This window comes from Harpia harpyja, chromosome 4, assembly GCF_026419915.1.
Source record: "Harpia harpyja isolate bHarHar1 chromosome 4, bHarHar1 primary haplotype, whole genome shotgun sequence".
NCBI lineage: Eukaryota > Metazoa > Chordata > Aves > Accipitriformes > Accipitridae > Harpia > Harpia harpyja.
The window spans coordinates 31,930,689-31,958,652 of NC_068943.1; the positions used below are offsets into that span (position 1 = coordinate 31,930,689).

Here is a 27,964-nt window from a genome sequence, read left to right on the forward strand (position 1 = left end):
GGTGGAAATGCTCCTTGTAAATAAAAGGGAACAGGAAGGCTTATGCATACCTGCCTGGGCAGTACTCTTAATCCTGTTCATAGTGCCATTTATTTTTCTAGCACAGAGCTTTTCCTGTTAGGTCACTTATGTTTCCCCAGAAGCCCCACCAACTGCTTATGCACCAATAACCACTTTCAGATGAGCCTATTTAAAAAAGGTCTACTTGGATCCTTAATTTCATGGGTACTGAAAGCTGAAAAATTAAAAATTCTGCTAAAATGGAATGATATTGCTGAGGGACAAGTGTATAGGCATAACTTATGTGGGTCATTTGGAGGTTTTTTCCTTCAGTCTCATACTTGCCATGGTGACAGGGGAGTCATCTGTCATCTCTTCTTTTCCCATGGTAACCCTTACGCTCTTCTTTCTCTCTTCTATGTACTTTAAGAACTGAAATGAGAGCTGAAAGTCATGTTTATCTTCTCCAAAGCAGCCATTGAACTGGAAAAGGCCCTTTCTCTCTGAGTTTCCTTCTAATGTAATGAACCAAGGGCTCAGGGAAGCCAGCTGCAACATCCACCAAGCCTCTCCTCCCAGGCAGTTTCCAAAAGTTTTCCTAGTTGTACCTACGGCCCCTTCCTGCCACCTTCCTCCCCCTCACTCCCAAAACTCCTTGAAGGATAAATAAAAGTTAGTATCATTAATTACAATTATTAATAGCAGACTGCAGCAATGTGGATGTTATGTGAACAGTAAGAACGGTTTTTCCTCTGCAGTCACATCACACCATCTCCAGTACCCGAGCTAACTAACCGAGGTCAGCGAGGGTGCCCTGCTGCAGCATGACAGTCTGCAGTGCACATAAATCCCCTGTGCACATAAACCCCCAGGGTGGCCTGGGAAAAATTCACAGTGAAGTCTGCACATTTTGCTGCTTAGGCTTTAAGTAATTTTGGAGAGAAAGAGAGAAGGTTAGAGGAATAGGGCTAGGAGTCAATGACAGGTTTGGGAAGGGGAGGCTAAACAAACTGCAGCTTACTTTGTTAACACTTGGACCATTATTTTTAAAATAATGAGAAAAATGGAAAGTGAAAAATGGGAATAGCAACATTAACTGCGTTTGGAATTTCAGATTTTGTTTAAGCTCTAATAATATTTCTAATTATGATGAAAGCAAAATTGGTCATTTTTACATTTTTCCACACAGAAATGTCCTCAGAGAGAAAGCTTCCCACCCAAAACCTCAGAGCTGGAGACAAACAAAACAAAATACAGCAAAAATCTCAGAATAAAGCTCTTCCACATCTTGGTAATAATTTCCCATCATGCATGTCTCCAAACCAGAGCACAACCCCCAGATTACCCAGAAGCACACTTCCACTCCACCGTAACCCTTTGAGCTGGAGTTTCTGTAGTGTAGTATTTATCACATTTGCCTAACACGTGAAAGCTCACTGGTTCAAAACTGGACAGAAACACCAAGTTTAACAGTTGGACTCAATGATTTTAAGGGTCTTTTCCAACCTAAATGATTCTACGAGTCTGGGCTCCTCTCCACCCATTTGCCAGCCTCTCCCTTTGCTCCTGTCCCCATCATCTCCCATGCACCAGGACTAGTAGTCCTGAAGTTCATAGTGTAGCGAGCAGTTTTGGGAAGGCACGCTTACGGGAGGGTTGCAGGGGCTGTGGAGGGCAGCCCACATTTGGGTTAGCCTCATCTGCCGTGAGATCACCCCATGAGGGTGCAGTTTAATTAATACTGTCAGTTAGCAGTTGCCAGACAGAAACCAGCCCCCCTTCGCAGCTGAAACCTAGCAGTTGTTCTTGCTGTGCTTCCAAGCATGGACAGTGACCCAGTGTAGGGGAATGATCCAGCTGGAAACAAAGCAGGCTTTCTGCTAAGTGTGAATTTGAGGAAATTAATCTGAAATCTCTGATTGATAGAGAAAGGTAATAGCATGTAAAAATATTATGTAGAAATAGTGAGAAGCACCAAAAGCTTTTCCCTGTTGGCTTGGCTTATCTCAAAGTGGAAAGAGCTCGACGGTGGATTTTTTATCTCATAGTTAATGACCGCCTTTTAAACACATTTCCCCTAAATCCAGCAGCAAAAATTATAAAGTAATTAAGTAGAAGTCACTTACTATAATTTAACTATACAGATATACCACTAAGAGCGTGCACTTTACTTCAATTTATTTCAATTAATGAGCTGTTCCCTGGACAGTTCCATGACAAATGCTACCATTCAGCTCTAAAATCTCTGCTTTTCCCAAAGTGCTTCCTTATGCTCCAGACAAGCCCTTTCATACAAGGCTGCTCTTGTTTTCTGGCTGTGAAAAGGCCTACAATTAAATAAGGAGCAAAGACACAGGAAGGAGACCCAGATCAATACCCATGTCCCATGTGAGGCAGAGATCTCCTAAGTCTGGCTTAAATTCTCTGTTCAGGCTTAGGTCTTAAGAGTTTAATGGGTTCCTCGCTTTCTCCAGCTTGCATCCACTGGCAGCTGGAGTTGTTAATTTTGCCTTGCAGGCACAAATGGTATTGATTTAAGAAAAAAAAAACAGGAAAGGATGATCACTGCTGCTGCTGCCAGGCTGGAGGATTCTGCTCCTCAGCAGCTACACAAACAACAGAGCCAGGGCGACTGAAAAGGCGTCATCTCCAGCGCAGCCGGTGGGAGGGGAAGGAACCGGGGACAGAACAGGAGTCTCCTGGAGCGGGTCCGTCACAGCCAGAAGATTTGCGTTAGGAAACGCCTGTTCCCTTTCTCCTCTCTCCCAAGCCAGAGACCTTCCACTACCCCACCGTCCCAGGCACACTAAATGCCACCCACGGGGGCACAGCGCTTCCCATTTGGCTAGTAAGAACTACTGTGGGAGTCAACGGTTGAGCATCCTGCAAGTGTTAATCAATCCCTTTGTGATCAGGGACCATTTACCTTCCTGCGGCAGCTCTCCCTGGCTGTGCCCTCTGCCCACCCATCTCCCCTCTCCCGGGCCAGACCGGCCATAGGGAGGCACAGAGGGAAGCCTGGGAAGTTTGCTATGCCCAATGCCAGCCCACGGTAAAGGACATATATGGGATCACTACGCCCTTTAGACCACGCGGATGTGGGGGTAGAGCAGATCTTGCCAATGACCTAATCAATCTCTGAAATCTGTCTGCGGGGTAGATTTATTGACACATTTAAAGGGTGGCACTTTAAGATATCCAGAATAGGGGCATTTACATCTGAGCTTGTCTCCATAAGCTCCCTTAATAGGCACCTCTAGGACACAGTTCCTCTTATTCAAATGAGATTAGACCAAAACAGGTCAAATGAATTGTGTCCTTATTTCTCCCCAGTGAGTACAAAGGGAGTCTAATGTAATTAATTCAGAAATAAAGATCTCTGCCATAGACATCTATGGATAGAAAAAAGAAGTCCCACCCATAGGTTTAATTCTTCTGCTCCAACATAAGCATCTATAAGATGGGTGTCTATGTATCCTCCTTTTATGAACAAATGACAGGAATAGGCACTAGCAGAGAGCTACCTAGTGAATGGTCCTGTCTGAGGATGAGATAACTCACACTCCAGAAGTGCCAATTAGGTGTCTAAACTTTGAGAAGAAGAATCCTGTGCTGAAATGACAAGCATCATATTCTGGTTTAGCCCTTTTCTCTGTAGCCTGATGACCATTTCATTTCAGGGTAAACTGGCACAGTCTGTGAAAGGAGAAATCTCCCATTTCTTTCTAGCAAAGGACAGAGAAAATGAATAGAAAAAAAAATGATAATTTCAAAATGCAGATTTTTTCCCAAAATGAAAGATCCAGATTCCCCTCCTTTGCAGATGGAAGGGGCTCTGCTCAGTTGCCCACACATAGGCTCTAGAGACTTTTGAGGCATCACAGAGTATCAGAGACCTCCATCGGGTCTGGCGGTTGTGACACCAAACCTAAGGGAGCCTCATGCCCTCACTACCAATAGCTAAGTGACGGAGTGATACATTAGGGCATCTCAAATAGCAACACATATGCATGTTTAGGTAAGGGACTCACACCCACAATGTGGGATATATCTGCTTTAATTCAGACATCTAAAAGTTTGACCTTGTCTAGTATTTCCTCTTGCAATTTCCCTTTGGAAGTGCCTCTTTCTATCCATTGACTATAAAGGAAAAGTCAGGGTGTCAGGTTTAAATTTAGAGTCAGAGTGGCAGGTTTAGGTTTAGATATGGATGTGTGTTTTAGATGCTCTAGATCTTGGCAAAGAAATCCCATCCTCCAAAATTAATGTGTTCTGTTATCTGCCTGGTTCCAGCTCCCCATATGTCCTGCCTTGTCTGGCTTTGCTCTTGCATCTTGAAATTTGACTGCACACTGCATTCCCACAGTCTCACTTTCTTTCAGACACCAGTTACTTCTGTCTCAAAGTCCTAACAGTTGCATTTACAAAGCAGCTCCAATGAAACCTTATACATATCTCTGCTTTCTCTACCTACCACTCAGCAAACAAAATATACCTCCAATTGGTGTTTGCCTCATTATTCTACTCATCCCTCCTTCTGTGCTTGGATTTCTTTCCCTCCAATTCAGCCAAGAAACCACCTTTTCTTTCAAATCCTGCATCAACACTCACATTGCTTAGGTTATTTCCCCCTCACTTTTCCTAGTTTCCTATAGTTTCTTACAAACATTAGGAAGCCGCTGCGCTTTCTTTCCCATGAAGGAATAATCAGAGAAAGCTAAGTGGAAAAACTTCATTGCCATAGAAAAAAACTTTCCTCTGGGAACCCAGAGCACTTGGAGTTTCCAGCTCTTTAATCTCAGCCTCTCAAGAGGAGGCAGAGTTGTCATATGTATTATCACACATCATATGGATGCAGCATGTATTATCTGTAAAAAAAAGGTGGTTCAATAGCAATGAAGATTAAATGTATAAGTCGATAACAAAGAGAAATTTATCCCTGGACTTCTTTTCCTGAACTGTTTCTTTACAGATAGTCTCCCATGGCCTGTTCTCCATGCCCCTCCACAAACACATCTGTCTCCTCTCTCTAATCACCTTTGCTTCTACCTCTGATGCTCTGTGGGTTATCTGAGGCAGTATGTTACTTCCTAAGGTAGCTTTCAGAAACATTACTTTTAAAAATTTGGAAGTTATCTGAGGTCAAAAAACCATGGTAGATTATAGCAATTCAGAGAAGATGCCATTGGTCCTGTTCTTGTTGACATTGATGGGAGAAGTCATGTTGGTTTCAGCACCCTGACTTATTCTAGATGATGACTGGAAGACCTCCAGAGGTCCCTTCAAACGTGAATTATGGCATCATCCTAGAATGCTGTGACTTAGAGGCCCCATCAAACCTGAATAATGGCATGATCCTATGATTCTGTGGCTTGCTGTGTGACTTTTCCAGAGCTGAGTCTGTGGACAGTGCTTCAAAATCAGTAACAGTAATGCAAGCAAACACCTCCAGAACCTTTCTGAAATTAGATCTGGTATTTCCCATTTTCTTATATCTGATGGTTGTTGTAGCACACTAGAGAGATTTCCTTGCTACAGACCAGTTAAAAAGATGTGAGGGACTATTTTGGCAGTCTCCCATTTAGTCAAGGACCCAGAGCTGGTGATAGAGAGGCCAGCATGGAGTGGAAGCTCACCCCAGCTTGAAAGAGATTGATCAGTATTGTTGTTTGGATCTCTCTATCTACCAGCTCATCCGGTAAAATGCAGACATTACCTTAGATCATGGGGGAGACATTTTTTTGGAAATCAGCGGTAAATCACCCACGGACTTTATTATAGCACCACTGGGTCTTCAAGAGCAAGAGAGCTATGTCTTTATATAATTTGGGAGCCATAGTCATTGATCCAAGCCCTTATAATTTCTTTCTCCAAATATTTTATTTTTATAAAGCCAGTAGCAGAGTGATGGTGCTCCACTCACAGAAGATACTGTCATTTCCATTGTGTGCTGTTAAAAGTGTCACTTCAACATTTCAATTCCTCCGGTATAGGATCTAATATTCTGGCAATTCAGCATCGTGGATGACCATTAAATTGTGACAAGCAAGCAAATCTACTGATTCCACCATCCTCTACAATCTTCTTCCATCACTGCTCCTTCTCTTTGAATCAGAATGAAGAGTTAGCAAAACTCTCCATTCACTTTTCTTTTAAACTTTTATGATTCTTTCTGCTCTGCAGGGGGAAAGCTAGGTAACAGTCAAGTTAATCAGCTCACAAACCCATGAGTAAGAAGTTACTGAGACAGACTAGAGTACCTAAGGCAATGCTAACATTCATTTCTCCTGACAAGCCCCTGCTGGTCTCCCCAGAACTCTTCTTATCCTTTCATTTACACTTCCCCTTTCTTCTCACTCTTCCCTGGACGTCTTTCCTCACTATGCAGAAAACTTTCCACCTCGTCCATCCTAAAACATTCCTTTCAACTTCACTTGCCTCTTCTGACTACTGCCACCTGCCCTATCCCTTGGCAAGAACTTCACTCCTCCATGTCGATTGCATCTTGTTGTGAACGTGGTTTCCATCTTTTACACTGTTTCCTTAAGCTCTCAGTCACATCTAATCCTTCAGCGACTCCTCACAGAGAGGCTTAGCATCTGTGCTGCAGGAATATCCCTCCTGGCCTGTTGTCGTCTTTGACATCACTGATCATGTTATTTTTTGGAAAACCTTGTCTTCCTCTGGTTGCAGTGGCTGTCTTGCCTTGGATCTTCTTCCAGTCCCCAACAAGACAGCCCATGTCTCTAACCAGCCTTCCTCTATTGATACACACTAAGATCTCAGCCTGTTTCTCTGACACCTCCTCATGGATGTCCAGCTATCACCTATACTTACCAGAGTGCTTTATCACTCCCTTCTTTTGGTATTAGTTCCTTCAGGTAGTACCCATTCCTGGGTCCTCAGCCTAGTCATCAGCTTCATCTGTAGCTTCTCTGTGTCTCCTGATGTCCTGAAGTTCGTCCTGAACAGCACTGCATGAATGTCATACTTGCAGTCCATCCATGCAGTTAAATCCCCTTTGCAGGTGTCATCATCAGCTCATCTTAGCTGTTGCGACATACTTTCCTCTGGCTTTGATAAACACATTTTTTTTCCCTTACCTGTTCAGAGTGCTACCACTTACCAATTATTTTCCATGTCTTTGCACCCTGCTTCTCTATCTCACTAAATTTAAGTGACATCTCTATTTTCAAAGCCTTTCATGGCCAGTCCCTACTCTGCCTGTCACCTGTCATTCAGTCCTTCAAAGAGCACTGCTATCTTTGATTATTCTATGCTTCCCAATCTCCTGCTTGCTAAATGCCAAACACATTTGTGATGACTCTTCCATTCTCACCCATGCTGGGGAGCTAGTGCCATAAACATCTTTGACTCTATCTTGCTGTCATTCAGAATACCCCTTCTAACTTTCTTTTACATAATATCTACAAAAAAATTTGGAAAAGCTTGTCCTTTTTGGCAACCTGATATCCCCTCCCATCTTGCCGATTAGCACTTGTTTCCTTGAAGATCCCTTTTCACCTCTCTGGTGTTATTAATATTCTCCTGTCTTAAATTTAAATCGTGACCATCTGTGGGGCAAGGGACATCTTTTATTCTGTGACAACATCTATATGTCACAGTCATAAAGATAATGGTAATAATAATAATGATAATGAGAGGAAGTGTTCTGAATTCAAACTCAACAGAAAAGATTTAGTGGCTTTATAAAAGCCATTCACCTATTGCTTTGGCACACATTTTACAGCTTCATCACTGCTGTAGTTGGCCACAGAACATTGTTTATGGAGCCACATCAGCTGTGCTGTATAAGCACATAGGTAAATGACATCAAAGCATCACCAGTAAAGAAGGTTTATTCTTATTTTATCACATGACTGGGACAAATAAATGTGAAGGCATACTTTAAAAATACCTTGTAAATTCTCCTCCTGTGACACACTTGATGACTGGATGGCATTGCCCTCGCACTGCTGAGCCATCTGCTCTGCTCTCAGCAAGCTCTGGTCCTCTGTCCCCTCCTCCTCTTCAGCTGTATTTTCCTGGAAGATAATATGTGTCTGTGGTGACTGACTGATGTTCCCTCCTACTTCCAATCCATTTGTTGTGAGCCAGATTTCCTTGCCTGAGTTCTTTATGTGAAAATTACCTTTTAACGGCTCCATTGTGTGCCATTTCTCTCTTGTCCAAAGTGGCATATGACGAGACGTCCTCAGCTCCTTCAGCCTGCCAGCTCTGATAGCACGCTGCCCTGCCTGCCATTTTGTGCAGCGGACTGATAAGAAATTTCCATCTGCAGAAAGAGGAAAATATGGAGTGCAATAGCAACCGACATCCAATTTTCCTAGGCAGTCGAATTTTATAAACTGCACGTACAGAAAGAGAACGGCAAAAAGCCAAGTAGTCTGTGGCTGGAGGGAGAAAGGGGTGCTTACCTTGCGCCAGCCCCTTCCCATCCCTCCTGAGGAAGAGGGTGCTATCCTGGGATGCACCAGAGTTCAGCGGGACTGGAGCGCAGAGTCTCGCTGAGCTTCGACAGAGAAGTGATTGTGCAACCACCACACCAACATTGTATTTATTTAGGCTGCTCTAAAATTTGTCTTTCAGGTATTTTGACCTCTTTCTTGGAGATCCAAGGTCAGGAGGGTGGGAAATCGGCAGAGTTTTTGGCCCCAGGTTTCCTTTTCAAGAACAATCCGGCTGCTATTTCGCTAAGATGTTCGATGTTTTACCAAACAGCACAAGGCAGAGGGCAGCTCGCTCTGAGATAGCTAACCTGGGCTCTTGTGCAATCTGATGTGACTCACTGACTGCTGTTGGGATACAGGGCCACATGCGGCTCCCGTTTCCACTTGAGCACTGCAATTATTGGGGGCATAAAGGTGTAAGTAAGGAGAAAAAATTAACTCATTATGCTTACAAATTATATTCACAAGTACTTAGATGGCTGATTAAGCGCTCAGTTCATAATTCTTCAAGTTGTGGTATCATCTTCCACAAACGAAATACACCTACTAATAGATCTGTAACTGAATATATAGATCAAAAAAGTAATGAGGATAAGTCAGGCAATTAATTTATTTAATAGAGAACATTTTCCGGTAGTCATCTCTGCTGTATTCTAGCCAGAATCAAGAAGAAAATCATTTTCAAAACTCCCTGAATGGGATATTACAATGTGACACCTCCTTTTGCTGGTCTTAATTTTGCTTATTTTTCACATTTAGAAGTCCAAAGATCATAGGAGGCCATCTGCCTGTCAGCCCGTGACTGGTTTCTTTCCTAATGCACATACAGAATTATGCAAGAATCAGTTTGTTGCAATGTATCCTGGAGATGCGTAGAGCTGAATGTGATTTACAAGAAATATCTCTTTTTTTTAGTTTGAAAAAGCCAATTTGTCAAAACTAGACTTTTTTTATGACAAAGGATTGCTTTCAGTATTTTTTTCCCAAGTCAAAAAGATTTGACATTTGTTTAATATCTTGTTCCAGTATCTTCAAAATGAAATGCTCTGCTTTTTCATTTCAGAAGTACTTTCTTTCTGAAATGTAACTACAGTGAAAAGTAAGATTTTTAATGAAAAAGATCAACATATAAAAGTCAGCTCTAAAGCTGTATTTGTTGGGGAGAGGGGTTGTTTTTTTGTTTCATTTTGGTCTCTTTGAGGTTCTTGGGTTTTGTCCCGGTTCAGTAGAGGAATTTAAAATGTTCCAAAACCAAGAAAATGAGAAAATAGCTTCTTGCCCTATTCTAACATGAAGTCCATGTCTGCATTCAAATATGGTGACAAGTGAGTATTGCGTGATGAGCTGCTTCACTTGGTGATCTCCTGGCCTCTCTGTAATTATACTGTTGGGATTTACATCTGGACAGCTTCATATGAAATCCAGTTACATTACTGGCCTTTTTTCCTTACCCACTGCATCACAAATGTTTGATTTACTAACCTGATTGTACTTTTTCTTCTTAAAAACCATCTGTGAAATGGTATTAAATTTCAACCAAGAGCCATCTCAGGCCTGCAAGTCCACTAGATATATTTTGATTGATGAGTCAATGTAGGGATTCAGCATCGACACACTCAAAACTGGTATGTTTTGTAGCTCAGATTATTATTTTTTGTCAATCCATTTCTGGAGATTTCCAATCCTTGCATTTCATTTCCTGAAAATCTTCAGGGGAAATATTGTTCACAAATAACAGGAGATTAGATATAAAGTGCATGAACAAATCATCTCAAACCAGGTAATCATATTTATTAAGAGCACTAAGAGAATTTAATGAATAATCAAGAATGTGTTTAATATGTGGTTTTTTCAGTTCACTTACTGATTCACCTTAAATAACACATCCAGAATTTAAAAGGTTAGTGCACTTTAAATGTTAATCCTGTGTGGAATTCCCCTGCAGACGCTTAACCCACATACAATTATTAATGCCACTTTGACCTTAGGGAATTTTTCTTTTTAGATAAATATTACCAATATTGAAAAACAGCTTTTGGATCCAATTTGTCTTTTCACAGTAGTGCATAAGTAGATAATTCTAAAGTTGAAGAACTTATTGTCTTTAGTCATATTAGACAACTGCAATTGTTATTCAATTCAACCTCTATCAGTCATTTATTTTTAAGTCAGTTTTCTGGCAGAAGAAAGCTTTTCTCAGCCTCTTTGACATTTTCATTGTTGCTACAATTCAGAATTGTAAGAAGTGGTTCTTCTTGAGCTACCTGCTGTATTTGAGGTTATTGATCATAAATTTCACGTTCAACAATTGCTTTGATATTTGCATATGAGAGAGTTTGATTTTTATCAATTAATTTCACACTTCCTCCAGTTTGGGGCACTGGATAATAAGAACCGTAATTGAGCAACTGCGTTACTCAGTGTATAGGATCAGTTCCTTTTGCCTCTTGTTAATAAACTACTTGCACAGATCAGATCTTTTGGTTGATAAAGTCCAGATTTAGCAAGTGTGCAAATGTGTGCTTGGACTCAGAATTCAGAAGATTGTGGATTTGGGATTTATCACATTTGGCCCTTCAGGTCAATTTTCCATATTTATTTTCTCCAACTCCATCTTTATGTTCTTCCCCACTGCGTAATGGAGTGCGGTGGGTTTTTTGAGGAGTGTGATATCTTCAGCATTAGCCTGTCTGGTGTCCTTTGGAATGAGACCAGATAGCCAACCTCCTTTCCCTTTGGGGAAGAGGGTCTGTACTGCTGTGGAGAGTCTGAGCCTGATGAGTGGAGGGAAACATTCTTTTTTCCCCTAGTATTTAAGAGAGTAAAGTCATGGGCTTTTAGCAATAGCAGCATAATTTCTTTCATATTAAACCAGGTGGAACTAAATTTCCTTTAGAAGGGGTTTTATCTTCTTAATACCAACATTTGAACTTCATTACTGTTAAAACTTCTGCTGATGAGTATATTAAACTGTTTTCCATGCAGATTCACTATTCTCTTGGATGCCTTTCTGAGAGTTAGGTGAGGCACAACTCTTGCTGCAAGACTTCATCAATCCAAACTACAAAAAATGGTGAAGAGTGTAATAGCAAGCACACTGTGCTTAGAAAATAGCAGACTTATGACTGTCTATGCAACCTTGCATGTATGTATTGTGATGCAGACTTTAACCCTCTGATAACTACTCCCCTACTGTACTGTAATGCAAATGCACAAATTGTTGAATTAAGGTGATGTTTGCACTCTCTGGCTTTTGTATGACAGCACAACACCACCAGAAATTAAGGACAGCGTTGTCTATTTATGGTTATCTGGTAGTTACAGATCCTGTCCAACCTCTCCTGACTCCAACCACAAGCATACATCCCCAGATACTGTCTCTGCTCCTGCTGTCTCCTTCCTTTCTCCCTGCCTTACCCTCCATATTTAGTCCAGCCCCTTCCTTTGTTTCCATTTCATCCTGCATCTTGCCACCCTCTGTATCCTTCTGTAAATCATCTTCACCTTTGTCTGCCAGGTTCCAGAAAAGCCAAAGCTGATGACTTTGCTCCTCTGACCATGGCTGACCTACAGCAGTACCAGTAAGATAGACTAGACTAGACTATTATTTCAGTTGGAAGGGACGTAGGACGATCATCTAGTCTGACTGCCTGACCAATTCAGGGCTGGCCAAAAGTTAAAGCATGTCGTTAAGCGCATTGTCCAAATGCCTCTTAAACAGTGGCAGGCTTGGGGCACCGACCACCTCTCTAGGAAGCCTGTTCCAGTGTTCAACCACCCTTTTGGTAAAGAAATGCTTCCTAATGTCCACTCTAAACCTCCCCTGGCGCAGCTTTGAGCTATTTCCACACATCCTGTCAGTGGATCCCAGGGAGAAGAGCTCAGCACCTCCCTCTCCGCTTCCCCTCCTCAGGAAGCTGTGGAGAGCAAGGAGGTCGCCCCTCAACCTCCTTTTCCCCAAACTAGACAAGCCCAAAGTCCTTAGTGGCTCCTCATAGGACATTCCTTCCAGCCCTTTCACCAGCTTTGTTGCCCTCCTCTGGACACATTCAAGGACCTTCCCATCTTTCTTAAATTGTGGGGCCCAGAACTGCACACAATATTCAAGGTGAGGCCGAACCAACATTGTATACAGCCTTCCAGTACCTAAAGGGGCCTACAAGAAAGGCGGAGAGGGACTTTTTACAAGGACATGTAGTGACAGGACAAGGGGCAATGGCTTTAAACTGAAGAAGGGTAGATTTACATTAGTTGTAAGGACAAACTTCTTCACAGTGAGGGTGGCGAGGCACTGGCACAGGTTGCCCAGAGAATTTGTGGTTGCCCCATCCCTGGCAGTGTTCAAGGCCAGGTTGGATGGGGCTTGGAGCAACCTGGTCTAGTGGAAGGTGTCCCTGCCCATGGTGGGGGGGTTGGAACTTGATGATCTTTAAGGTCCCTTCCAACCCAAACCATTCTATGATTCTATGAAAATAGCACAGGGGTCTGGGGGACCTATATAGTGAAGACTGAGGCAAAGAAGACATTGAAGACATCAGCCTTAGCTGAAACTGAAGCTCAGATGGCAGTAAACTTGCACAGGGATTGCAAAAAGAAAGGCTGTGACACCAAGTCTACAGAGATGAATGTCATCTTGGCTGTGTCACGTGGAGGTGCTAGAACTTCTCAATTAAGAAACATTGTAAGGCTTGTGATGAGCAAAAGAAAATATATTTTTCCTTTATCACTCTCTCAGAAAAGGCTGAATGGCATTAGACAAAGTTTAAACAAACACATTTGAACTAAGACACTTGCTTCATGTGAAAACTGTTGGCCCAAAACATTCAAGTTTGGCAAGGAACTGAAAATAGCAGGTGTCATCATCTGTGACATGAAGAGTTTATTTGCATCTTAGTAAAGAAGTATCTGTCAGCTTGATGGTGTTTAATAATAGTGTTGTCCCTTTATTTTTAGCTACCACTTTTGAAATAGCTCTCTAGAAACCAGTAGAGAAAATTACTTGATACCTCCAGGCTCAAAAATGTCTCCATTACAGTCTATCAGCAACCCACCACCCAACCACCCACCCAACTCAACTGTTTTTAATTATTTTTTGCATTGCCAGGATAATGGCCTTGTTTATTAGTGCGAGTTACTCAGTGTAAAAGTCATTCTTCTACTTGTACTTCTATTGCATGCTGAGCAATGCCAGGAATAAATGATTGCTCAGCTCTCATGTTTTATCATATAGAAATGTTGTGCAATTTGTAATGGATAAATTTAATGGACTGATCACATAAAGTATTTGTGTAACTTAATTTGTTGGGCTAGTTTTGTGTCAGCCTTACATTTCTATACAGTTTTTAGTGTTTTTAAGATTCTGCTCTTTTTGTTTTCTGTTGTTAAGGATCTTTGTATAGACGAGTTCTCCCGATTTCCTGTTACAAACATAGTTAAAATTCTAAATTATTCTTCTTTCTCTGTTAAACCTTGGCCTTTATACAAAAGAGAGGAAATGAATGTATTTCCTCATTCCCTTTACATTAGCCATGGAGCTGAAGAAGTTTCAGCTATTTTTAAGGTATTTATGGGGCAAAAAGGTATGTTATTGCTGGGGTTTTTTGCCAAAGCTCTAACATATGCTTCAATGTGAATTGCTCCATGTATTGGGTCTGGGGAGTATTATGGGGAGTATTAACTCCATCTCAGCCAGACCCAATACACTCCAAAACTTAAAATTATCAGGCAGAGAGGCCTGAGATCTTATGCAATTACATAGACTTGCTGCTAGAAAAACTTGATCTCCAATTTGTTTAAAAACTAGTTGGCAAATACTGCAAAGTCCACATTTTTGTCAAGCATATCAGGAACTGCCAATCCCCTTTTAAAATAAAATGTTATCAAAATATTTCAAAATAATGATTGCATTTTTCATTCATTTCAACTAAAAATTTCAATTTAAAAAGTTAGTAAATATTAGTTGGGAAACACTGCTGAAAATGGGTCTGTTTTGAACGCTGCTAAGTGTTTGCAACTTTAAAAACAATTTCAGTATTATTTTCTCAGTACCAAAAGATGTTATCCTTCCTGCAATCTGTGGCTGATGCTGTACACCTAGAACAGTTTTGCTATAAGACCTTTTCTGCAGATTAATATTTTGTGGCCTTTTTAATCTCTTTGAACTGGATGAGGATCATTCATATCTACTTCTCTACTGAAAATGGAGTATTCTCTGAAGAGAGGTTTTAGCGTGGGGTCCTTCAGAATTTATTTTTTCTGGCAGGTTGATTTTTATGGACTCAGATATGGCTTTTACTGAGAGGGTATTTTTCAGAAGTGTTCAGTGCCTACCATAACCCAAGGAGGTGTCTGGGTAATTGACTTGGTATTAAAAAGAGAGTAATGAGAACAGCAAGGAACTCCCCGCCTTTGTGGTTCAACAGAGGTGCTATTACCCAGTGTATATTCACTCAAAAGTGCAAACAACAGAGCTTGATATTTGATTTTACTTCTTTTTTACCCTGTCCAGCTACAGGGCACCTGGTGCAAATGCCTAACTGTTGTTTTCAAATCAAATGTTAACATTTCCAATTTAAGGTTAATTGAACACCCAGTCCAAGGCACGCTACATGACTTTTTTCTAGTTTAATTTCCTATGGCTTAGCATTGTGGATGGTAGGAACATTAGCCAAGTGATCTCCCTCTGTTTATACGTCTTGTCATTAGTTTAATGAGAAGCTATTGCAGTGACTCATTCCCTCTTTCGCTCTAAGGCTCTTGCCTTTAAAAACCTGGCAAAAAAAAAGGTGAGAATCTAATAAAAACAAAACTGAACTGTGTCTCTCGCTCTTTCTTTTTCTCAATGCTTGTAATCATAGGGTGAGGACAGGTTTTCAGGGTCATTTAACACTCCGCTCCTGCTGAAGTGCCCGATGCCCAGCAACTTTTCTGGGAGAGGGCTGCCCAGGTATCTCCAAGGAATTGTCCATCCTTTGGGGGATTTCTCTGGGAGGATGGCTAGTTAGACACGAGCAGGAGCAGGAATGGTGTGGGAGGGCCGGGGAGCCGTGCTTTGCTCTCCCTTTTCCCTGGCAGGGGCGACTAGCCTACACCCACCACGCGGTGAAGGAGCCCGTTGCCCACATCAGGAGGTGGGTCTGCAGCCTTCCTGGGGATGCTGGGCAGCTGAGGGGTGTACACAGAGGCTGGTGCCAGGGCCGTGACCGTGACAGTCCTTTTCATTCTAGCCCACTTGCCCCTTTGAAATTTTTGCAGAGGAAAAACTCACTCTCGTATGTCGTTGCCACTGGGCAGAACTCAGAGCAGATCAGCTCCAGGGGCTCGGATGTCTCGGATGTAGGACTCTTCTGGAGGATGGAGCTACTCTAGGCTGTCTCATTAAGACCCATGTAGTTAAGGGAGAAATATTTGTATTCTGGAACAAGCCGGTCCACGTGTAGGATTAATTAGGCATACTTAGCGTGCTCTATTTGACAGAATCAAAGAAAGGTTCAGGCTGGCAGGTATCTCTAGACATCATCCAGTCTGACCCCCTGCTCAGAGATGGGCCAGCTAGAGAAGGTTGCCCATGACTGTGTCCAGTTGGGATTTGAATATCTCCAAGGATGGGAACAACATAGCCTCTCTGGGCAACCAAATCCTGTCCTTGACCAATCTCACAGTAAAAAGGTTTTTCTATGTTTAAATGGAATTTCCTGTATTTTAATGTGTGCCCATTGCCTCTTGGCCTTTCACAGGATACCACTGGGAAGAGTTTGGCATCAGATATTTATACACATGAGCCTTCTCTCCTCCACTCTAAACAGTCCCAGCCTCTTCTTTTATGAGGAATGCTACAGTCCCTTCACCATCTTCGTGGCCCTTGGCTGGACTTGCTCTGCTATGTCCATGTACTTCTTGCACTTGGGAGCCCGGGGCTGGACCCAGCACTCCATGCACTACTTTGAAGGAAGGTTTCTGGGCAGACACAACTTAAACTTGCACTTCCGGTCATACTCCTGTGTGTGGCTGGGCAATGCCCTGGCCTCTCCTCTAAGACACCTCTACCCTTACTCATCCAGACGCAAGGTATGACAGAGCTGGAGCTTTCCTTCATTTCTTCTGTCAGAAACATTTTATTCTTCCAGTAGAAGCAGCTGCTGTTGCCAGTTTGGGCGAGTGGCTGTAAATAGGGATGGATATGTTTAATTGATGGTTTGAATTGGTGAAGATTTGTCTGCTGAGAGAGTATGAACTGAACTGGTGAGGAAAGCCAAGGCTGCCTAGCTTCTAAACTGGGACTAAAGGCTCCAAAACATGTGAAATATTTGACAGGAAAAAATAGTTTGGATAGTTTCATTTGATGCATATCATAAGATCAAAAAAGACTGAGTTGACAAAAAGCAGTCCCTTCTCTCGAGGCCTGTTTGCAGCAGCCACAGCAGATCCTTGCATATTTGATACCACTCAGCATCCAAGCTGTACGTCAGTTCAGATACCAGCATACTGCTTGGATTATAACCAGTCAGCTGTAATGCCATTAGTAGCTTTTTTTCACTCTGTTTCCCCTCAGATTCCCTCATTGCCCCAGGTGAAAGCTGACTGGTAGCCCTCACATGGTATTTGTTCCACTGGGACAAAAAATTTTGTTCGGTAGGATGCAGAATGTGCAGTTGAAGTAGAATGTTTGTTGGACTCCTGTATCCCTACTACAAATATCTTTCATTTCCCTGTATGAATGTTCTTTCACCAGTCTAAGACAAGGGCATCAGAAACCATGTTCTCAGCTTAGAATCAAACCCAGGGTAAAACTCTGCCTTCACCTGGCCTCATGTAGCACCATTAACCCTCATGACATAATGTATCTAAATAAAAGCAGTCTTTCACTGCACTGTTTTGGAATCTTACTTGGTCACTTCCTAATTATTATTATTTTTCTCTATCTTTTCCGCTACGTGAGATTTTCCTGAAGTAGCTGAAAGTTACACAGGACTGGGTTAACAAAAGCTAGTTAAACAATGAAGAATATATATTTATTTGAACTAAAGGATAAAAGATAGTAAAATAATAAAATATCTAAACAGTGAGGATCCTAAGAGGTCTATATCTCGGTGTGCTCCTTGCAGTGACGCAAGTATTGTCCCATAGAGCTTCCATCTTTAAAAATGTGATAGGTTGCAAGCATGGTGACAACTGAACCCCTCCTTCCTTTCCCAGATAATAGTTTAGCCAGGATGCTGCTTTGGTAAACAAGAAAGATGCAGGACTATTGCAGTGGTAACAACTGTACGGATCCTGTTGTCAGAGATCCCAACAAGAAATGTCTCCCAGATTATTTTTCTCCTTAATCTGCCTTCAACTTCTTAAACAGGGTAGAAATCAGCATTACTGCTCAGCAGTTATAACGCCATGGCTGCACGCTGTGACAGCAGGTCTCGTCTACATGGACTTTTCTGGTTTTAACAATTTACCTTGTTTGTCAGGCTGCCTGGCATGTGCGGCCACGCAAACAGACATTTCAGTCCAGCTGTATTCTCCTTCCTGCAACTGAGCCAGCACCAGGCTTATGTGCTGTTTATTGAAACACAGCTGAAAAACTGGAAATCCAAGTGACATCTCCTCTCCATCAACACCACCAAGTGATAGCTAGGCCAGGGAGAAGCCTTTAATGCTCCAAAGAGGAATGTACATGAAGCGAAAGCAAGGTCCAGAACAAGGGTGGCTTTGATCCCACAAGCATGCACATGAAAACCATCATTTTCACAGAACAGAACCCCTCTTGAAATTGCAATGAGTGTTTCAGAGGGGCTTCAAGGAAAGAGACTGGCATTTACAGGGATCAATTTGGGCAGAGGCAGACGAAACATGTCCCTGTGCCGCTGTCCTGTTCACTGTGTGACCACACAAGTGCCAATGCACCTCTTCGAAGTGCTGGCATGATGTGTCAGCAATGGCAAGCCAAGTCCTACCACTGCTTCCAGCTGTTGGTGTGTTGCACTTTTCCACAACAGGATTTAAATTTAAATGAATGCATTCCATAGGTGAAAACAAAACTATTTGACAAGTAAGATTGCAAATATTCCAGCTGGTACTGTGGTTGTCTTCCCACTCTCCTTTCCTTTGTGGCAAAGAGGTTTTCTGACAGGAGCATTTTCTGAAATGATTACTTTGTCACTGCACCTGGTATCAGCAAAGACTCATTTATGTTCTCTTGTTTCCTTGTTCTCTCTTTTTTAATATACTTCTCCTCCTCGTCATTGCTTTGGTCTTTTATTTTCACTTTCTTCTTCCAAAGCTGCAGTCATAAATGTGGAGAAGGTACGGTGGAAATGAACAGCAGGTACCGAGGCAATGGAACACCAGCCATCATTTCTGGGGGCTGTTTTCTCAAGGTCTCCCCAGTGAGTTGAAGATACATGTACCTCTTCTTTCTCCAGAGTACATTGCTAGGAAGTATTTCGAACAAGCAATAGCCTTCATATCCTTTTGTTCTAAAATTAAAAAGTTATTTCATGGGCCACTTAATAAAGAATACTTTTAGTTGATTGGATTTTAATGAGAGAAAAGGACATTAGGAAGTTTGTGCCGAGGGGTGCTGTATAAAAATAAATGACTGGTGTGAGCTATATTTTCCCTCTAATTAGTACTCTTGATGGGTGGGTAGTGTCAAAGCAGTGGGAAATGCAAAGACTTCAGGAGCTTAATATGAATTCAATATTACTATTCAAGCAAGCATCTGACATAGCACTATATAATCAAAGCATCCTCCAGCTCTGCAATGTAATGAGCAAGACATGGAAGGGTCTAACACATAAACTTCACTAACATAGCATTTATACTATTTCTGAAAAGTAGAATTCCTCCTTTTCATAAATTACAGCAAATCTTCCTAAGGATACCCTTGAATGGCTGCAGTTCCTCAGCTCCCCACCGGCCCCCAGCACTGCCACATTTTGAATCCTTTTCTCTGAGGAGCCCTCTGCAGTTCATAGAGCCCAGGCAGGACGTTCCAGGTTTGATTTTCACTGATGGGAAGAAATTGCTGGATGATGGTGACCAGGAAAGGACAGGGTACCTTTTTTGTGCCCTTTGGCATCATCTTTGGTATCGGCTCCAGCTTCTCCTGCAGAATGGCATGGGTCTCCAATGGCATTTGTCGTATGTGCCAGACCCATCTGAATGTCTTGCACACCCTGGAGTATTTCAAATGACAGCTCTGCTGGGTTTAGGGAACCTCAGTGCTTCTTTTGTATTGAAATGTCTAAACGGAAGTTTGCCTTAAAAGAGTTTTTTTTCCCCCTTCTTGTATATGAAATACAATGCATGACAATATAAACATAAATTTGCAGAAGGCTGCAGTATTGCTACATCTTCCTTGTCCAAGAAGAAATATTCCTAAAGTCTGTTCTGATCTTCTTAGAGGTCCTAAAATAAACAAATAGTGATGGAGCCCATAGGAATCACTGCTCACAGCGTCCATGAGAGAGTATCACAGGCCAGCCTAACCTTTGTCTTCCACCCAGTCGAGAAAGAAGAATAAGGAACACCACATGCAGTAGCGGTAGTTGTACATTGTAGGTCAAATTTTCAGCCTTCTAGGCTGTCCCCACACTCTTCATTGGCCTCTGTGTTGCAATGAATAAAATTAATATTTCAAAGGTATCAAAAGCCTTCCTATGCTCATTTTTAACTCTCCCTGTTGAAGAGCAAGACTGAAATGAACAATTATTTTGTGTTGGTATTGCTGTACCTCAGGTGCCCCAAACCAAGCTCAGACCCCTGCTGAATTTGACAGCCTCAAAAACCGAACTGGGACAACTTTCCATAAGAAGACATTCCGATAAAGCTGCCCGTGACTGCTTGCCTGGCCACTGAGCACACCAGTGTTCAGGGGTGCCATTTCCTCCTGACCTAGGACCTTAGTGTGTACCCAAAATACAGGGAAGCTTTTTTTGCTTGAAGTAAATACCTAGTTTATCAATTGCATCCATGGCAGGTGATCCTGAAGGCCTTGAGAGGGAGGGCTTATGTATCCATTTTAAACATATATTTGGAGGGCCACAAAAGTGCTACGTCTGTCTTTTGTCTATGAAACCAACTGGCTGTTGCTTTAAATGTGTTCAACTGTGTAGGTGAATTTTAGAGACAGGTTAAGTGCCTAATTTTTGCAGTGATACTTAAACATATGCCTGCAAACAGTCCTCGTTAACACTGGAACCTAAAAAAGTGCAATGCACATTTCATTAAAGAAGTAATGTTTTGGTTTCACAGAGGGGAAATGAGGACCCTGGGTTGAAACACACGTTTGGATTGTCAGCAGCAGTAGTCAAGACAAGTTGATTCTCATTTGTGAAAACAGAAATTAGCAAACAACTACCATTAACTAGCTTTAACTGAAAATGAAGGTAGGTCAAACCACCCTCAGGAGCTATCCCTGGTTTGGGCAAAGTGTCCCAACAGTATGCAGGAGTCTGAAGGAACTGCATCCAGCTTTTCTGGATCTTAGCCCTGTATCTTCAAACAGTCTGGATGTCTGTTAGAAGAACCAGGAATGTTTTTTTCTGATGCTCATGTGCCTGCACACACCAGCACAAACACTCAGCTTTGGAGTCTGAGCTCACACCTTCCTTTTGCTATATAAAAATAAAAATATGCTAGAATATTAAATGCAAATTGCACAACGATAAAACTATCTGTAAGCAGGCTGTAACATTCACAGACTCCAATGTGTAGAGGGTAATTGCAGGACAGCAGCTGCTACTATGTTAAGAAGCACATTTCTTCTTTTTTTTTTTCTTTTTAAAACAGAGAATTATAGAATCATAGCATGGTTTGGGTTGGAAGGGACCTTAAAGATCACCTCGTTCCAACCCCCCTGCCACAGGCAGGGACACCTTCCACTAGACCAGGTTGTCCAAAGCCCCATCCAACCTGGCCTTGAACACTGCCAGGGATGGGGCATCCACAACTTCTCTGGACAACCTGTGCCAGTGCCTCACCACCCTCATCATAACAGATTTTTCTTACGTCCGATCTAAACCTACCCTTTTTCAGCTTAAAACCATTGCCCCTTGTCCTGTCACTACAGGTCCTGGTAAGAAGTCTGTCCCCATCCTTCTTGTAAGCCCCCTTTATATATTCAAAGACTGCTATAAGGTTTCTCCAGGCTGGACAACCCCAACTCTCTCAGCCTTTCTCCATAGCAGAGGTGCACCAGCCCTCTGATGGTTTTCATGTCCCCCCTCTGGACCCGCTCCAACAGGTCCATGTCTGTCCCGTGCTGAGGACCCCAGAGCTGGACGCAGGACCGCAGGTGGGCTCTCCCCCGATGGGAGCAGAGGGGCAGAATCCCCTCCCTTGACCTGCTGCCCACGCTGCTTGGGATGCAGCCCAGGACACGGTCGGCTTGCTGGGCTGCAAGCGCACGTTGCCGGCTCGCGCCCGGCTTTTCATTCCCCGGTACCCCCAAGTCCTTCTCGGCAGGGCTGCTCTCAATCCCTTCATCCCCCAGCCTGTGTTGATACTGGGGGCTGCCCCGACCCAGGGGCAGGACCCTGCACTTGGCCTTGATGAACCTCATGAGGTTCACATGGGCCCGCATCTCGACCTCGTCCAGGTCCCTCTGGATGGCATCCCGTCCCTCAGGCGCGTCAACCGAACCACTTGTCTTGGTGTCATCAGCAAACTTGCTGAGGGTGCACTCGATCCCACTGTCCATGTTGCTGACAAAGATGTTGAACAGCGCCTGTCCCAATACCAACCCCTGAGGAACACGACTCATCACTGGTCTCTGTTCTGTTTATAGAACTGTTCACTTTGGAGATTTTTAATTCCTTTCAAGTATATAAAATAATTATACCTGTCAGTTTCTATTTAATTCACTTGCAAAATTTTGGATACTTTTTTATCATTTTAATTCCCAATAAGAGTAATCAGTCATTTGCAGGGCTATGTAAGAAATAACGTTGTCATGTTGTTCCTCACTACTGTAGTGATGCAGTGTTTCATCAGATTGAACATAGTGTATTGTGTTGAAAATTGTACGAAAATGATAATGGCAACTCCTGATTTCTTTGAAATCTTTGAATCTGAAGAGACCCTGGAGAACAGGACAGATTCTTTTATAATTATGTCAAGCTGAACCAAGAGCAATTTCTGTGAATAGAAAGGAGTTATTGGTATTAACACCAGTGAAAACAAAATTGGGCTAGTTGTCCAACAGGGAGATAACCTACTGTGCTTCTGCAGTTATTTGTTTATTCTCATTTATTGTTATGTCTACAGTAGCATAAATTTACCAGCAAAATGTACAAAGGCTCTAGGTCTGCATGCAAACCTCTGGTCATCTGTTTTAGTGAGATACCACAATGACACGGGATGCTGTTTGGAGCAGCTAGCAGCATGGACACCTAAAACCTTAATTCCCTCCTCTAATGTAAGACACCTAACTGAGAATATTAGATCCCGGATTTTGATGCTGCCCATGATGCATTGTAGGCATCTCCAAGAGTAATTCAGATTTTAGGAGGAGATCAATCACTCTGGGAAGGTACCTGCCATGTTCCAATGCCTAAAAAGAGAGTTGAGGAGAAATACGCTTCAGGTAAGAAGATCCTAGAGTTTGATGCAATAGAACTGAGTCTACATTGTTTTCCCTACATTCACTGTTTTGACTAAATAGCTTGTGATATCATTATGTTACACTGTGTTAAAAATATATGTAGTCTATAAAGAAGGAGCCATCATGCAGTAGTGGAATTTGTAAGATTTCTTATATATAAGGAGAAAAAACAGTATTTGTAATTTTAAACTGCTGTACAGGGAAGATTAAGGCAAGAAAAAAATCAGGCAGAAAGAACAGCATGAAAGTAGCAATGAGAGACATCTGTGCAGTATCTCTCCACAACAGGCTCCAATGTTTTGGGAACAAAATAACAGCTGTCTTTGCATCTCCTGCATGTACAGATCTTAAACGAGCAACCAAAGATGTAGAAAAAGGGGTAAGATTTCATGGGTCACAGTTACTAGATTTGTGGTACCCAGAAGCAGGGAGACTTGAGGAAGGATTTGCAATGAGATGACAAAACTTTCAGGGTGCCAAGAAATACATATATATTTTGCATACTATATATGTAAACATATTTTTAAAAACTTCAAAATAGAGAAATGCCAACTGTCATTATATTTAGGATACCAGAGTCACAAAAGGATTTAGGAACATGGAATATGCCTAATCTGGATGCTAATTAGACTCCTAACATTCCCATTTCCTTAGTTATTGCCCAGAATTTCTCAGTAATTTATAAAGGTCCTATGACATTTAGATATCTCTCCTTGGGCATGACGAGAATACTCCCCACCATACTAGTGTGAAGCAGCTACCTGATTGTGTCCACGATGAGGACATAGACATATTCCTACACATATTCCACCTTCAGGACTTAAATCAGTTGGTGTCTTCAGAGTGCAGCTATGAGGACCTTTGCTCTAGAAGAAGCAAGGCTTTCTCCTTTCTCCCTTACTGCTGTTGTATCTGATAATCTCCTGGTCAACACACCTTCTGAGGCTCTGCTGGTCTTGGGTTCATTCCTCCCCTCCAGCTGAAAATACCTGAACTTGCTTCAAAGACGAGACTGTGTTTGGTGGATGCTGCTTCGCTCTCCTGGGTGTGCTTGGAACGAGTATCCCTTGTTTCTGGGCTGAGGAGGAGGAGGAAAGGGAAGAAAGTTCTCTTTAGCCTTGTTTCTAGGGCCACTGTGCAAGACAGCTGATTTGGTGGGGGTTCAGTTGGGAATTTTAGTACATTAAATAATGGTATTTAGAAACTCACTCCTGTGTTTTGTGAAGCTATGAATTCGCTGTTAAAAATCCCGAAAGAGACAAACACCTCTTTCCAGAAGGAACTTTAGCACCTCTGATCGCGAGAGGCAATAGTGACGTTCCTCCCGTAGCATTTCTTGCCAGCTTAGATGTCCTCTCTGCATGGCTCCTGTGCGCTCTACAGGCAGCCAGCTCCCCTAATTCAGGAGTGTGGATGCCACTAGGCAGCTCATTTCAACAGTCGCCAAGGGAAGTCTCAGAGTTATCACGTTAAGTGTCTTTTAAAGAGATAGCTTTTAGTAGTAACAAGCTTTTACTTTCCTTTTTATTGCAAGGGATAGACTTACATTTACCTATCGGCTCTCAGGTAGCTGATAATGGAAATAGCGTAGACAAGGCACAGTGAGTTTTGGAGACATCAGGGGAAGACCACAGGGTAATATAATTATCCTTTTTTTTTTTTTTTTTTGCACAGTACTTTTCTGTACAGGACAAGAATACCAAAATAAGGCAGAGGAACCTCGCTCAGCTCCAGGTAGGTTTTCATCCCATGCTTTACTGGAGAGCTCAGGACAATAGCAACATCATTTCACACCCTACCACAGTACTGCTTTTCATTACAAACCTGTACAGATGAATATGCATTCAATATTTATTTTTTATTGCCATTCTTTCTACTACCTGTTAACTACTCAAAATGACAGTGTCATTACTGTTACTGTTATTCAATTATCTTGCACAGTTTTCCTACTTCTTTGCCTGGGCAGACGGAGGGAAGAGGAACATTTAAAACCAGACACACTGCAGAATCTTCCCACTGTTGAGTACTTCATGTGAATTGCTGCACGGAGGAAGCTGAATGCAGTACAAGGCATTTTACTGATCCTACTAAAGATGAAACTAGCCTATGGATTCTTAAATGCTTAAATGTCTATTAAGGATTATTTGCCTCTGTATTGATGTTGAGTGCTCTAGTAACAAAAAATTTTACACAATGCCAAAAAACATTCAGACTAACTAAATTTCACAACCAGCCACTTTTACTATTTTTGTCCTGCCTTGTAGATTACATTTAAGATACTCAATGCTAATACAATTGTATCCTATTTAAAAAAAAAAAAAAAGCAAGAGTTTAGTGCAGTAGTATAATCTGCCAACAGTACCTAGTGTTATCACCAGGGTTCTTTAAAACTCAAGGCAGGTGGGGTTGGAGATGTCACTGTCCCAATTTCCCCTTTTATATAGATTGATCTTGGTCCGGAGGAAGCAGGCTGGGAATAAAGAGAAGAAACTTGCTCTCAGCAACAGAGGACCAAGGACTATGTATTGTTGCTTACACCCAAAAAGGTCTGGACACCCATAGCATCCAGCAAACCTCTGCAACAGCCTTGGGTTGAAGCCAAAGCACATGCTTCAGCCAAAGATTTCCTTGTCAGCTTCCCAGTAAGCCAAGTGCCCTGACAAATAGTCATGTGTCTCAATTGTTGAACTTTTTTGGTCACTGACTGACCGAGCTATCATATAATTGGGTGCCAGGAGGGTTCTCACTCTCTGGAGATGTCTATCCTTCACTGAGTGTAAAGACAGCCTACAAAAGTGATTTCATGTCCCTGTCTGCAGATAAAACCCCTGAAGTTAGTCCCTCCAGTCTCTATTACCAGTGCAGGACTCTGCTGCCATTAGTCTGTATTCTTGACACTGAGACCCTTTCTGCAGTTCCGCCTCAGTGCAAATGCCAGTCATGTCCCAGCTGTATAGCAGGGTGAGATCCCGGTGACAACCAGCCCTACCTTCCTATGCCCCAGTTTCCCTGGAAAGGGAGCTTGGGTACACATCCCAGGCAGAATTTGCAGTGTGGTGCAACTGTCCCTGCATCCCTACAGGTCCCATCTCTAGATGACTGGATGACTCCTGAGTCCACCATCTTCTATGGCATTTCCTGATGGGCATGCTAGCTGCTGGGAAACCCATTCCTAAAAACCTAATTTTCCTCACACGCCGGGAAGGAAGCATCTACAGGTAGCTCATGTTGGTGAGTGGTACTGCAGGACGTGGGACAAGGGACACTCAAACGTACAGCCTGAGATGGTCCAGCTCTTCTTTTATGTGTCCGTTTCAGTGGGGATGTTTAATCAGGTCTAAATATAAGAAACATTTGCATGTTTAGCAAAGAGGACAGATGATGGATTCCAGTACCTCTAACTTGCATGTAAGTGTCAGGTGTCTAATAAAACAATCTGCCTAAAAAAAATGCGACTGTATTATATACACAGGCAATGCAGAGAGGGACGTACCTTTGGAAATGTCCCGAGGGAGGTCCTGTTGCAGTGAAGCAAAGTTCCTAAACTGAGAAGGATTCCTTCAGTAAAATTTAGGTATTAGTTCTGTACTTAGCTAGGCAGACAGGACATTCTTCCAACACCCTGAAATAATGTAGCCTCAGCAGCAGCATTATCTCTGCACACCTTTCTTTATCTTTCTTTCCTTGAAAATTTAACAAAAATATTGGATATCTGATTACAATAATTATTCTTTCCCTGCGAGTACCTAGTTGTTGATTGACTTCTTTGGGCTTGGGTGCTGTCATAAAACACTTTTCTCAAAGAGAGAAAATGATATGAAAGGCTTTTCCAGAATGGGTCCAAAGCTGATCCAAGATGAGTGCTGTGTACATGTCATGGTTATGCAACTAATTCTATTAGTTGCAGTAGCTTAATTTCTTTGGAAATCCTAAGTGTCTCCATCTAAATTTGCACTGTCTTGCATACCCAGAGGTTGAGGCACACAGTCTCTACTAGTTTTGCCATGTATCCTCAGTCTATTCTGCAGAGGAGAACCAAAAGACCTCTTTTGCCTCTGCTCACATGCAGACCCTTATTTTCTGATTGAAATTGGCCTACTGCCTTCAATAAATATACCCCTGCACATTGCTGCTCAATTCCAAGACAGTGTAGGTGAGAAAGGGTTAATGCTGGAGTTTTGGTCAGTATTCTTCATACAATAAAATCACCCCAAGATCCAAACTAAGTTGGAAAAGCTATTGGAGCACTGTCATTTTAAAATACAGAGACAAACTAATCCCTAATGTGTTCTCAATGGAATTCTTTGGGGACAAGTTTGGACTGGTTTCTGGGGTTTTGGCCAAATACATTCCATTAGCCTGTGTCAGTCTCACAAATAAATATTGTAGGCTTTGTAAATGTATTGATGATGACTGGCATTTTCCTGTAAACTTCCTACACAGGCAATATTTCACGATGAACACAGTAGAATGACTAACACAGAGAAGATTCTGAATAAAAATCATTCTCTTATGTTGTAGTACCACAGTTGTGGATAAAATTCACTGAAGGATAAGCAATTATATAGCTCAGAAATAATGATTGCATCAAGAGGATAGTACTTTGAGGTATACACCACAGGGAAATGGCTAATGTGTGTTGGAGTTTGTCATTATTTTCAATACAGCCTGATGCTTTAGGAATAAATCAGCAGAATTCCCCCTATTTGCCATCACTAGAGTTTGCTGATCTGCAACAGTCAAGAATTAGATCCACAGCACAGTAATATTAACTGTAATTATTGTCATTTATGTGCCTAAATGATTTTGCATGCGCAGTTTGCCAACCCAATTGGAACATAGCTTGAACACTGAGGAAACGTATTACTGTATTTGGACACAACGGATCCATAAA

General features: G+C 42.2%; 1 long non-coding RNA gene across 1 annotated transcript in view; it reads left to right on the forward strand.

The window, feature by feature from the left end:
* The window catches only part of LOC128141419 (uncharacterized), a 43,005-nt gene extending 16,522 nt beyond the window's left edge, over nt 1–26,483 (forward strand). The window contains exons 2-3 of the long non-coding RNA XR_008235022.1: nt 24,745–24,804; nt 26,153–26,483. This is a non-coding gene — a long non-coding RNA (uncharacterized LOC128141419). The remainder of the gene's footprint in view (nt 1–24,744; nt 24,805–26,152) is intronic.
* The last annotated feature ends 1,481 nt before the right edge of the window (nt 26,484–27,964 follow it).